Source organism: Danio rerio, chromosome 10, assembly GCF_052040795.2.
Source record: "Danio rerio strain M-AB ecotype USA chromosome 10, GRCz13ab, whole genome shotgun sequence".
Lineage (NCBI taxonomy): Eukaryota > Metazoa > Chordata > Actinopteri > Cypriniformes > Danionidae > Danio > Danio rerio.
The window spans coordinates 45,138,645-45,152,500 of NC_141030.1; the positions used below are offsets into that span (position 1 = coordinate 45,138,645).

General features: G+C 36.4%; 1 protein-coding gene across 1 annotated transcript in view; it reads left to right on the forward strand.

Annotated features, from left to right (window-relative positions):
- Positions 1 to 9,409: 9,409 nt before the first annotated feature.
- prlhr2b (prolactin releasing hormone receptor 2b) overlaps positions 9,410 to 13,856 on the forward strand; it is a 15,662-nt gene continuing 11,215 nt past the window's right edge. The window contains 1 exon segment of the mRNA NM_001115146.3: positions 9,410 to 9,530. The gene's annotated coding sequence lies outside the window, so the exon portion shown is untranslated.

Below are 13,856 nucleotides of genomic sequence, written 5' to 3' on the forward strand. Positions count from 1 at the left end.
TCCACAGTCAACAGATCTCAATCCAATAGAGCAACTTTGGGATGTGATGAAACGAGAGATTGGATGTGCAGCCGATAAATCTGCAGCAACTGTGTGATGCTATCATGTCAATATGGAGCAAAATCTCTGAGGAATATTTCCAGTGTCTTGTTGAGTCTACGCCACGAAGGATTAAGGCCGTTCTGAAGACAAAATTGGCTCCAACCTAATACCAGTAAGGTGTACCTAATAAAGTGGCCGGTGAGTGTATATGTAAGCTAATAGTGAGGGTAGAAAGTGCTTACGCAAATATACAAAGTCCTTTTTAGTCCAATGCTCACTGTACAGTATCACAGCAGGTAAGAATTATGGAAATACATTTCTGCATTTTGCATCACACTGAATGAATCCTAATCTGCCAAACGCACAGAACATCTGGCCGTCCTCTTCTGAAATACTTCACATGTATACCGCCTGTCAAATTCATGCAAATCGCAGAACTCTTTCAGAAAAAGCCGTCCAGACATCTTAATTGACTGCAGCACATTATAGGAATGGAGTCCGATGGAAAACAATACAGAAAATAGATACCGGAAAAACCGTAACACTCAATTTTGCATCCAAGTGACTCAAATAATTGACTGATATAAATTATAGCTCAGGATGGGAGGCTGTAAATGGTGTGCTATTCATTTAAAATGCACTTGTGCCAGTATTTGCTCTTCTCTTGCATTTTCTGATAGTGTGCAGTCCGTCCTGACATTAATTCAGCTGCTGGTGACGTCAAGCATCACAGTGTGTGGTCCCCTCAAGCCACATTTTGATCTAGCCAATGTCCACAAATGAAGGTGCACAAAAGATTAACTCTCGAACTGTCAGGCCTGTGAGGATCACTTTCAAGTGTTTTGTTTATGTGTTCGCCACCAGTAGAGGCTCATTTAGTGTTAAATAGGTCATGTCGGAAAAGCTTCACTCTCGGTGTGGATAATAAAAACGCTGTTGACCAGAAAACATGTCATTAAAAACGCATACTGTGGTGGACAGTAACTGATTATTTTTACTTTACTTCACTACAATCCCCCCCAAAAATTACTTTTACTTCACACTTTTTACATTTCCCGAATGAAAAGGGAAGAAATTGGGTGAAACAAACTGAGTTTGATCAGTTACCTGGTAAACTCTCTTCTAGTGCTGGACTTTTAGAATTTTATCCTGTAAACCTGATGCGATCTGGCAGCACTTCTTTTAGCTATTATGCTCCTAAAATTTGGATCTGTCTCCCCCTTGAAGTGAAAGAATCCCCAAGTATTCATGTTTTTAAAAAGCGTTAAGACACATCTTTTTAAAATTGCGTATGATTAAACAAGTTTGTTAGGTGTACGCATTTTATCTATTTTGTTGTAGGTTTATGTATGTAATGTATGGTGTGTGCCTGCATATGTAAGGACTATTGTGTGTGTGATCATGTGGATATACACTTACATTTAGTGTACATGAACGCTTTTATTTCAGTATATGTGATAAGTTTTTATGGTCTATTTTAATGCTTTTGTTGTTGTTTGTGAGGCACTTTGAGTTGCATGTATGTTGTAAAAGTGCTATACAAATAAAGTTTATTATTATTATTATTATTACTGGTGCACAAATCACACTGAACAATTAATTTGTGAATTGGACTGACATCTGATCAGTGGTGTAAAGTAACTAATTACAAATACTCTTACAGTATTTGACTAGTTACAAATTACAGTAAGTAACTAGATTCTTAAAGTTTGAGAACAAACTTTGAGGCTGGCTTGTGAAAGCCTGATGGTAATAGTTTATTTAGTTTAAACAGTTTTAAAAAGTATGAAAAGATAGATAGATAGATAGATAGATAGATAGATAGATAGATAGATAGATAGATAGATAGATAGATAGATAGATAGATAGATAGAGGGATGGATGGATGGATGGATGGATGGATGGTGTGCTAGCATGAGTCAAACAAGCCAACCCCCGCTTCTCTACGATGTTCTGATACTGAGATATAGCTGCTGTTATATCGTTGCTAGGTTAGTCTGTTTTGTTGCTATGGAGTGGATTGACAGCTTAGACTGATGATGTATCAAAGCTTCTTGCCAGTATGAACAGTTAAAAGCAACACCCATGTCTCTATCACACTGCAGCATGACGATATCAATCTGAACCTCTATAATGGCAGTCTATGGGACCGTTGCTAGGGTGCCGTATCTGGTTGTTAGGGGTGTGGCTAGAAAGTTAAAAGCTCATCAGTTATTGGTAGTTTGGTAGTCTGAGTTAAATGAGCCTAGTTAGAAGTATGTGCAACAGTCTGATGTAGAGTTATGAGCTCACAAAGTTTGACCCAATGTAAAGTCAATGAGAGTCTTTTGCAGTGGAAGTCTATGGGACAGTTTCTAGGGTCCCAAAAGTAGTTGCTAGGGTGTGGCCAGAAAGTTAAAAGCTCATCAGTTATTGGCAGTTAGGTAGTCTGAGTTAAATGAGCCCAGTTAGAAGCCTGTAGGTAAGTCTGATGCAGAGTTATGAGGTCACAAAGTTTGGTCCAATGTTAAGTCAATTGGATTTTTCAGACAGTCCCGGGACGTTTTTCGGAAAACTAAAAGTCGGATCAGTCGGAAAAGATATAGCAACCCGAGTCAGACCAGTTTGGAGGTCTGGTGTGAGTTTGGTGGTCATAGCTTGAAAGCTCTAAGATGAGATAGAGTTTAATTTTTAGTCTCAGAAGAAAAATAGGATAACAATAGTCTGGCTTGCTACACAAGCCAGCCTAATTACAGTAACTAATTACAAATACAATTACAGTAATTAAGTAGTTTTCCCAGAAATTGTAATTGAGTAAGTAGTTTTAAAAATGTGTACTTTTACTTTCTTTTGAGTACATTTTTAGTGCAGTATCTGTACTTTTACTCTCACTACTTTCCTTCAAGCTGCAGTCACTACTTTATTATTCCTGGTCTATGGGAATTAGAAAAATCATGTGATTCCTGTCCAATCAAATCACACATGGAAGGTTAATCGCATCATCATGAACTACCTCAAGACATGTGCGCTTTACATTGCAGCAAACTGTTTGGAAGCTTTAAGTGTCCATGAAGATGTTCAAAATCTTCACACGCATTAACCCAGAGACTGTTTAGATCAGGGAAGCCTAAACACAGTCCTGTAGGGCCGATGTCCTGCAGATTTTAGCTCCAACTTGCCTCAACACACCTGCACGGATGTTTCTAGAAAGCCTAGTATGAGATTGATTAACTAGTCCAGGTGCGTATAATTGAGCTTTGCAGGACACCCGCCCTCCAGGACAGAGTATGGGCACCCCTGGTTTAGATGTATGTCACTGATGAGAAGATGATGGATATTTACAGTATGATGACCGAAATGTCCTTAAACATCCAGCAGACACAAGACATCAACATGCTGTCAGACTGAAATTGTACCCAATTGTCGTGAAGACTCTGCATTTTGTTTGGAAATGAAAATCGGGTTTACATCAGAACTCAACGTCGGCCCGATGTCAATGTCCAACATCCAACCTAAAACCAATCAAATATCAACGTCTAATGATGTTACAGCTTGGCGTTGTGTCGACGTTATCACTATGACGTCTATCAGACGTTGAATTTTGGTTGCCATAACTGATGAATAAATGTCAGTATTTGACATCAATAGGATGTTGATTTAAGATGTTGGCTCGACATTAGATTTTGGTCACTTTCTAACAACCTAAAATCAACTAAATATCAACGTCATTTGATGTCACTATTAGACATGAAAATGATGTTGTGCTTAGACGCTGGCTAGACATTGAATTTTGGTCACCTGACATCACAACCTAAATCTAACCTAATATTAACGTTTTATGATGTTGTGTGCCTGCTGAGCAATAACCCAATGCACTACAGAATGTTACGTTAACACACATCCACAAATGACATGTACATGTATTATTTTAACAGCATAATACTCACTACTCATGAGTACTTTTAAAAAGGCTACTTTTTACTCATACTTTGTGTAAATTTTACAACAAATACTTTTACTCTACTTACACTACATTTTTAGGCAAGTAATGGTACTTTTACTTAAGTATGCTTTTTCAGTACTCTTTCCACCACGGCATCTGATCACAAGTTAACAATCAAATAAAACTCGCTGCGGCATGCGGGCCAAACAAAAGCTGATTGTGTGGGCCAGAGCTGGGCAAAATAAATTTTGTTACGTTTGCTTATTGTTTTGTATTTAAAAAAAACTATTCATGTTTATATTACCCTCTACTTTCCCCTTATTTCTCTCATGCATTCATATATTCATTCATTTTCTTGTCGGCTTAGTCCCTTTATTAATCCGGGTCACCACAGTGGAATGAACCGCCAACTTACCCAGCAAGTTTTTACACAGTGGATGCCTTTCCAGCCGCAACCCATCTCTGGGAAACATCCGCACACATTCATACACTACGGACAATTTAGCCTACCCAATTCACCTGTACCGCATGTCTTTGGACTGTGGGGGAAACTGGAGCACCCGGATGAAACCCACGCGAACGCAGGGAGAACATGCAAACTCCACACAGAAACGCCAACTGAGCCGAGGCTCGAACCAGTGACCTTCTTGCTGTGAGGTGAATGTGCTATCCACTGCGCCACTGTGTCGCCGCATTTATATATTTAATTCATAATTCCCTTATGGTTTAAAATGTTTGTAGCGACTGTATTCTGTCTTATTTGTACTGTAAATCTTTTGTTGTTATAAATTATTACTATTTTTTAAATGACGCTATGTGAACCGTCATCATGACTGCCGCAACTTTTCGCACCGAAGTTACTGGCTTGATTACCGGTTGCAGCCAGGGTTTAGGTCGAATGCACCTAATGACTCACTGATTCAAATGATCTGTTCAGAGTGAGTCTCCAGTAAATGACTCACTGATTCAAATTATCTGTTCAGAGTGAGTCTCCAGTAAATGACTCACTGATTCAAATATTCTGTTCAGAGTGAGTCTCCAGTAAATGACTCACTAATTCAAATTATCTGTTCAGAGTGAGTCTTCAGTAAAGTGAGTCTTCAGACTCACTATTACAACTGATCTTTTCAGAGTGAGTCTCCAGTAAATGACTCACTAATTCAAATTATCTGTTCAGAGTGAGTCTTCAGTAAAGTGAGTCTTCAGACTCACTATTACAACTGACCTTTTCAGAGTAAGTCTCCAGTAAATGACTCACTGATTCACATATTCTGTTCAGAGTGAGTCTCCAGTAAATATATCACTGATGCAAATATTCTGTTCAGAGTGAGTCTCCAGTAAATGACTCACTGATTCAAATTATCTGTTCAGAGTGAGTCTCCAGTAAATATATCACTGATGCAAATATTCTGTTCAGAGTGAGTCTCCAGTAAATGACTCACTGATTCAAATTATCTGTTCAGAGTGAGTCTCCAGTAAATGACTCACTGATTCAAATATTCTGTTCAGAGTGAGTCTCCAGTAAATGACTCACTAATTCAAATTATCTGTTCAGAGTGAGTCTTCAGTAAAGTGAGTCTTCAGACTCACTATTACAACTGATCTTTTCAGAGTAAGTCTCCAGTAAATGACTCACTGATTCACATATTCTGTTCAGAGTGAGTCTCCAGTAAATGACTCACTAATTCAAATTATCTGTTCAGAGTGAGTCTTCAGTAAAGTGAGTCTTCAGACTCACTATTACAAATGATCCAGTAAATGACTCACTGATTCAAATTATCTGTTCAGAGTGAGTCTCCAGTAAATGACTCACTGATTCAAATATTCTGTTCAGAGTGAGTCTCCAGTAAATGACTCACTAATTCAAATTATCTGTTCAGAGTGAGTCTCCAGTAAATATATCACTGATGCAAATATTCTGTTCAGAATGAGTCTCCAGTAAATGACTCACTGATTCAAATTATCTGTTCAGAGTGAGTCTCCAGTAAATGACTCACTGATTCAAATATTCTGTTCAGAGTGAGTCTCCAGTAAATGACTCACTAATTCAAATTATCTGTTCAGAGTGAGTCTTCAGTAAAGTGAGTCTTCAGACTCACTATTACAACTGATCTTTTCAGAGTGAGTCTCCAGTAAATGACTCACTAATTCAAATTATCTGTTCAGAGTGAGTCTTCAGTAAAGTGAGTCTTCAGACTCACTATTACAAATGATCCAGTAAATGACTCACTGATTCAAATTATCTGTTCAGAGTGAGTCTCCAGTAAATGACTCACTGATTCAAATATTCTGTTCAGAGTGAGTCTCCAGTAAATGACTCACTAATTCAAATTATCTGTTCAGAGTGAGTCTCCAGTAAATATATCACTGATGCAAATATTCTGTTCAGAATGAGTCTCCAGTAAATGACTCACTGATTCAAATTATCTGTTCAGAGTGAGTCTCCAGTAAATGACTCACTGATTCAAATATTCTGTTCAGAGTGAGTCTCCAGTAAATGACTCACTAATTCAAATTATCTGTTCAGAGTGAGTCTTCAGTAAAGTGAGTCTTCAGACTCACTATTACAAATGATCTTTTCAGAGTAAGTCTCCAGTAAATGACTCACTGATTCACATATTCTGTTCAGAGTGAGTCTCCAGTAAATGACTCACTGATTCAAATGATCTGTTCAGACTGAGTCTCCAGTAAATGACTCACTGATTCAAATGATCCATTCAGATCAAGTCTAAACAAGTATGAAAGTATAAAAAGTTTCCAGCTGTATAGCAAAATAAACCCCCTAAAAGCAAATACTTTTGTACTTTGACTCCAGTAGTATTGTGACAGATGACTTCATACTTTTATTTATCTGTACTTTTACTCCAGTGCCTGATTTGTGTACTTTGTCCAGCAGACCACATGCAACAAATCAGGTCAGAAGCATTTAAAACAGTCGATAAATGGTAAATCCATGCAGTTTTAGTTACATTTAGGTTATTATTGTACATACGAGCAAGTGTTTGCCTCACAGGTGCTTGTAACTGCAGCAAAAAAAAGCTGATGATTTCAGATCCTCAAGCCAGAGAAAATTAATCCAAGCTCATTATTTTGCATATTATGCTGACCTTGTGGCAATACATTAGCATTTTTTCCAATGAACGTTCTTGTATTGTTTTACTTCAGCAGCTATATGGCTTTTCTTGATTGTAGTTTTTTCATTAAAACTCTCATCTCTTTCTAAAGTTGCTACAAATATGATGTTTTTTTTTCTACAGGAGGAGACGTGCCGTATTGATCACTATCAACCAGTTTAAGGCAATTTCACATGAAAGCTCTTCATAGAGACTGTGAAGCTTACGTGATGAGTAACTGTTGTATTTAGACGCCACAGGGAATGTGCTGCCGCTCTGTTTTGATTCTCTTTCTAGATTGCGAGAAATGTTGCTATTGTGGGTCATTCCTGCCGTATGGAGGATTGCCATAGTAACTCATTCAGGGAGCAAAACTGAACAAGTAAGGTGTTTTAAGGGGAGCAGGTCGAGGAGGCGATGAAGAAAAACAAAGAAGAGTGAATTTGTGAATAATTACACTGATTAAAGCCATTGTCACTCAAAGTTGTCATATAGTGTTTTTAAATAGTTTTGTAATTTGCTTTGTTTGAACTGTAATGGATCTGTGACATCATCGTCTTTTGCTTTGAGATTTAAAGGGCTAGTGTTGCACCAGACCCCCGTAAGTGGTGTCGTTTGAAAGTGCAGAATCTATATTTTATGCGCATATGCATCACTTTGGTTTTTATTCTACTGTATGAAAGTTATTTACACTTAAATACACAGTATTTTGGATAACCGAGCTGGGTATTGAACATTGGTTCATTTTCATATTTTTCTATGACACATGTACTAGTTATAGCTCAAATGAAAGCTCTTGCCGGTGCTCATACAGTTCTAGCATTCTTTTTACTGAATTATATTCACATATCAAACAGTTGCCAAATGAATCGTGGTGTTTCCATGGCGCAGAAGTGAAAACAATACATTTATGATCAATAAGCAGCCCCAGATAGCACAGACAGCTGTCATCTCTTACCTTATGCTGTGTGCTTCAGGGCCATTCTCCTCTGTTTTTGAGGTGATGTGCATAAGTAATCCTTTTATATGTCTGACGTGGACCAAACACAGTGAATTATGTTTGATCAAACATAAGAATAGTGAAATATGACAACAATGATCGATCATGTGGCTTTTAAAGCACCTTTCATCAGTTGGAATGCAATAACTTTTGCATAGATTATGGTGGAGACATTTTTCTATTTGCCTATGATTACAGACATGTGCAGGAACCACCAACATTATTTACAACACGCTAGACCACACACAACCTAAAAGGTGCACTTTCAAATCTGAGTTTATATAAAAAAAAAATACAAAAAGCGCCTCTTTTTTTAGGGGTTTATTATAACACAGACAACATATGCAGTTATTTTAAACACTTTCAATAGTGTTTCATGAAAATTCAAAGGGTTTTCTTTAAAATGATACCAAATTTGTGCATTTACATCTCTGCATGTGGATTTGGGAAGCTTTTAAATTTAGGTAGGCAAAATCCAGGCGGAAATCCCAAAATAACAGCAGAGTTTAACTGGTTAAATCAACACTGAACAAGCGAGTACGATACACAGTTTGCTGGTTTATATGTAAGTGCTGTAGTGCACTCAAATAAATACAGCCATGTTGTGTAAATCTGTGCATCAGTGAATATTTCCTAAGTGATGTTTTACAGAGGGCAGCACTGTAGCTCAGTGGTTAGCACTATCACCTCACAGCAAGAAGGTCACTAGGTTGCTGGTTCGAGTCCCGGATGGGCCAGTTGGCATTTCTTTGTGGAGTTTGTATGTTCTCCATGCATTAGAGGTGAATTGGATTAACTAAATTAGCCGTAGTGTATTTGTGTGAATGAGTGTGTATGAGTGTTTTCCAGTACTGGGTTGCAGCTGGAAGGGCTAATAAAAGTCACTTTTAAAGAGCTAATAAAAGTCACTTTTTCGAAATTTTCGAAGAAAGCTCAAAGTCCCATAATGCAATTCAAAAGCAGCATTAAAAAAAATTTAAATAAAAAAATAGCTCAATGATTATTTTTTTACAGTGTGGCCCTACGCCGAGATCCAGTGTTGATTTATCTAAGCATAATAATTATATAAAGCATAAAGGTATATACAAATAAGACTGAAAGTTAAAAAAAAAAAAAAGGAATTGTCAAAAGGAAAAACAAAAAGGTTTTTTAGATAACATAAACACGGCTTGCCATATCAGAGTGGCAGAAGTTAAGCTTGGGTCGAGTAACAAACGTGTGTCGGTGATGAAAACACTGGCTGCAGCGCGTCCAGCTCTCCTTAATTTGTGTGGTAGAGAGAGAGAGAGAGAGAGAGAGAGAGAGAGAGAGAGAGAGAGAGAGAGAGAGAGAGAGAGAGAGAGAGAGAGAGAGACGCAGCGCATCGTCCCGGTGAAATCGCGCATTAACGGAGAACCCGCGTCTGAAATTACACTCCAGTCTGAAGCAGGAATATCTCTCACTCAAGAGTAAGGTACAGCTTTTCTTTTACTCTAAAGCACGTTTTGTTATTTTACTATACTCTGTCAAAATAAAAATAAGAAGTAGTCTATAGTGAGGACTAAATATAAGCTTTCTCGAGATGATGCGAAACATGCAAACATGTGTGAACGATCTGAATAACATAAAATTCTGATATTACAAATTAGCCTGCAGATTTATTTCAGAATTATTGTATAATCAAATCAGCCGCGAAGTCGTCATTAAATCTTCATTTAGTCAACAGGTTATCAAGGATGAAGAAATAAGTGTTTGTTTAGTTTTGTAATGTGTGTGTGTGTGTGTGTGTGTGTGTGTGTGTGTGTGTGTGTGTGTGTGTGTGTGTGTGTGTGTGTGTGTGTGTGTGTGTGTGTGTTGTTAATGAGCGCTAGAAAGATTGTATTCAAAAAAATTATTTATACGGAAAGTTGACTGAGGATAAGACGGGTCTATTATTAGAGAAATGCAGCTGTTTGACAGGTTCATTCATTCATTTTTCCTTCAGCTAAGGGGTTATGAACCACCAACTTATCCAGCAACTTATATGTTTTACGGGATGGCGTTCCAGCTGCAACCCAGTACTGGGAAACACCCATACACACTCATTCACACAAATACACTACGGCAAATTTAGTTTATTCAGTTCCATATATAGCGCATGTGTTTGGACTGTGGGGGAAATCGGAGCACCCGGAGGAAACCCACGCCAACAAGGGGAGAACTCACACAGCCGCGACTCCAACCAGCGACCTTCCTGCTGTGAGTCGACAGCGCTAACCACCGAACCACAGAGTCGCCTCCTGTTTGAGAGGTTAAAGGGAAAATGCACTCCCCCCAAAAAAGACAACCCCATCACTTGTTGCACACCTATTTGATTTTTTTTCCACTTGAACACAAAAAGAAGATATTTTGAAGAATGTTGCTACCCAAACTTTCATATTTTTTTTTCCTACAATGAGAGTCGATGGAAGTTTCAGCATTCTTCAAAATTCATTCATTCATTTTTCCTTCGGCTTGGTCCCTTATTTATCAGGGGTCGCCACTCGCCACAGTGGAATGAACCGAGAACATACAAACTCCACATAGAAATGCCAACTGACCCAGCCGGGACTCGAACCAGCGACCTTCTTGTTGTGAGGCGACAGTGCTAACCACTGAGCCACCGTGTAACCCTGTTTGAGAAGTTAAAGGGAAAATTCACCCCTCAAAAAAGACAATCTTGCCATCATTTACTCACCCTTCACTCAACCTGTTTGAATTGCTTTACTGTGGAGCACTAAAAGAAGATAGTTTGAAGAATGTTGAAAGCCAGAGTTCCATATTTGTTTTTCCTACTATGCAAGTCGATGGTTACAAGTTTCAGCCTATTTCAACATTCCTTCATTCATTCATTTTTTTTCTTCAGCTTAGTCCCTTATTTAATACAGTGTAATGAACCGACAACTATTCCACCATATGTTTTTTGAGCAGATGCCTGTTCAGCTGCAACTGGGAAACACCCATACACTCTCATTCACACACACACTCATACACTACGGCCTATTTAGTTAATCCAAAAACCCACGCCAACCCAAGGAGAACATGCAAACTCCACACAGAAATGCTAACTGACCCAGCAAGGACTCGAAATTGTGAACTTCTTGATGCGAAGCGACAGTGCTAACCACTGAGCCACCATGTCACCCCGTTTAAAAGGTTAAAGGAAAAATTCACCCCCCAAAAATACTCATCCTTCACCTGTAGCACACCTGTTTGAATTGCTTTCTTCTGTTGAGCACAAAAAGAAGATACTTTGAAGAATGTTGCAAACCAAACTTCCATATTTGTTTTTCCTACTATGCAAGTCGATGGTTACAAGTTTCAGCATTCTACAAATGAATTCACTCATCCTCCTTAGGCTTAGTCCCTTATTTATGAGGCGTCTTCACAGTGGAAGGTACCACCAACTATTCCAGCATATGTTTTACATAGCGGATGCCCTTCCAACTGTAACCCATCACTGGGAAACACCCATTCGTACACTACAGCCAATTTAGTTCATCCTATTCACCTATAGCGCATTTGTTTGGACTGTGGGGGAAACCACAGCACCCGGAGTAAACCCACACCAACACGAGGAGAACATGCAAAACCACCACATTCTTCAAAATATCTTCTTTCCATGTTCAACAGAAAAAAACAGCAAAAAGAAGAACTTGAAGATGATTAAATAGCGAGTAAATTATCATTTGTTGCGTGAACTATCCCTTTAATTGACAGTATTAGAGAATCTATAGCATTGCAGACTCACTTTCATTTAAAAAAGGCCATGATTACCCTGTCTGGAGGTAATTTCTTTTCAGATCACACCCATTCAAAAGGAATGACCTTTATCCTTCTGATCAATCTATATTTAGTCATCCACTGTCCCCATTATATGAATTAAGATGATGTCCTGATGAATATGATGAACTCTTAAAAGCTCTTCAGAGATGTTAAGGAGCTCTCAATGCTTATTTTTTAATGTACAAATATCCCATGCAGTTTTATTACAAAAAACGGCCATAAAACTTGCATGCAGATTAATCAGAAAATTAATTTGCATTAAATTTGCATTCTCATTAAAAGAAAAAGGCAATGCATTTTAGATCCATTTGTGTTTTGCACTGAAAAGATACTTCAATTTATTCATATCAGCACCCAAAATGTTTCATTCATTGTAACTTCTTAGGCATGTCTTATCGTTATATGCACCGCAGGGGAATTCATGAAATTGCAAAGTTTCAGTTTTGCAAAAATGAGCAAGGAAAATAATCCGTCTAAATGAGCGGCATTTGAATGTCTTTTTGAGTGTTTAAGCGCAGAGCTCTGACATTCATCACTCATGTTTATCTGACAGTGAAGGTGCATTCATGTAGGGAGGAAATATTACACAAGCGCTGCTCAAAAACACAATCGGGCACAAACTGCTGTGTTTTCAAAATTGCTGGCGTAAAGCTGAAAAAGGGCTATTTTTTTCTGAAGGATATGTTGCTTTCATGCAGGTACATTAAAGCTCTTTAGTAGTTCTTAAGAGGTCATGCTACAATACATTTGAAAAAAAAAAACCTTATTGATAAACCACAAATAACCAAATCTGAAGCTGATACTATATATGATCCAGAGGCGAGGTCAATAATCGTTTTGACGAAAACACAATCAGTGGTCCTGCTTTTATAGCTTAAAGAATCTGTCATGTCTGTGTCCTACAGGAAGAAATTATTATATATTTGTTTTTACATGACAATTCACATTTTTACTATAATGAAAATATCATTATATCAGTCATTACTGGAGAAGCCGTTTTTAAGGTTTTGGTGTTTGTTGAAAAACATATTTAAATGAATAAATAGATGAATAAATAAATTATAGAAAGAATAAATAAATACATAAATGAATGAAGGAATAAACAAATTAATTAATTAATTAATAGATGAATGAATGAATAAATAAAATGAATAAATGAATGAATAAACAAATTAATAAATGAATGAATAAAAAAATAGATGAAAGAATAAATAAAGGAAAAAATTCACGAATAAATAAATAAATGAATATAAGAATGAATGACTAATTGAATGACTAAATAAATAAATAAATGAAAAAAATAAATGAATAAACAAATAAATGAATGAATAAATAAATGAATTAATAAATAAATTAAAGAATGAATGACTACATAAATGAAAGAATAAATAAATAAAGAAACTGACTATATATATTATATTCATTAATATAATGACTATAACAATTAATAAATTAATAAATAAATAAGCAAATAAATGAATGAATAAATGAATAAGTGAATAAACAAATGAATTAATAAATAACTGAAAAATTAATTAACAATTAAATAAATGAATAAATGAATGAATTCATAAATTAATTTATTAATAAATACATACATTAATAAATAAATAAGTAAATTAATAAATAAACAAATGAATGGATAAACGAATAAACAAAATGAATGAATGAATAAATAAATGAATGGATAAATTAATTAATACATGAATGAATAAATAAATAAATAAATGAATAAACAAAATGAATGAATAAATAAATGAATATACAAATGAAGGGATGAATGAATAAATAAACAAAAAATGAATGAATGGATGATTGAATAAATAAATAAATATTTTTTTTTTTGTTTTAAACTGGCTATCTGTGAAGCACATGCTATATTTATATAGCTTTATATATTATATGTAAAATGAAATATATTATTAGATTCTTTGTCGGCATTTTCTTTATTGTACTGTAAAAAAATTAAGCCTGTTTTCATTTTCCATGGTTGCTT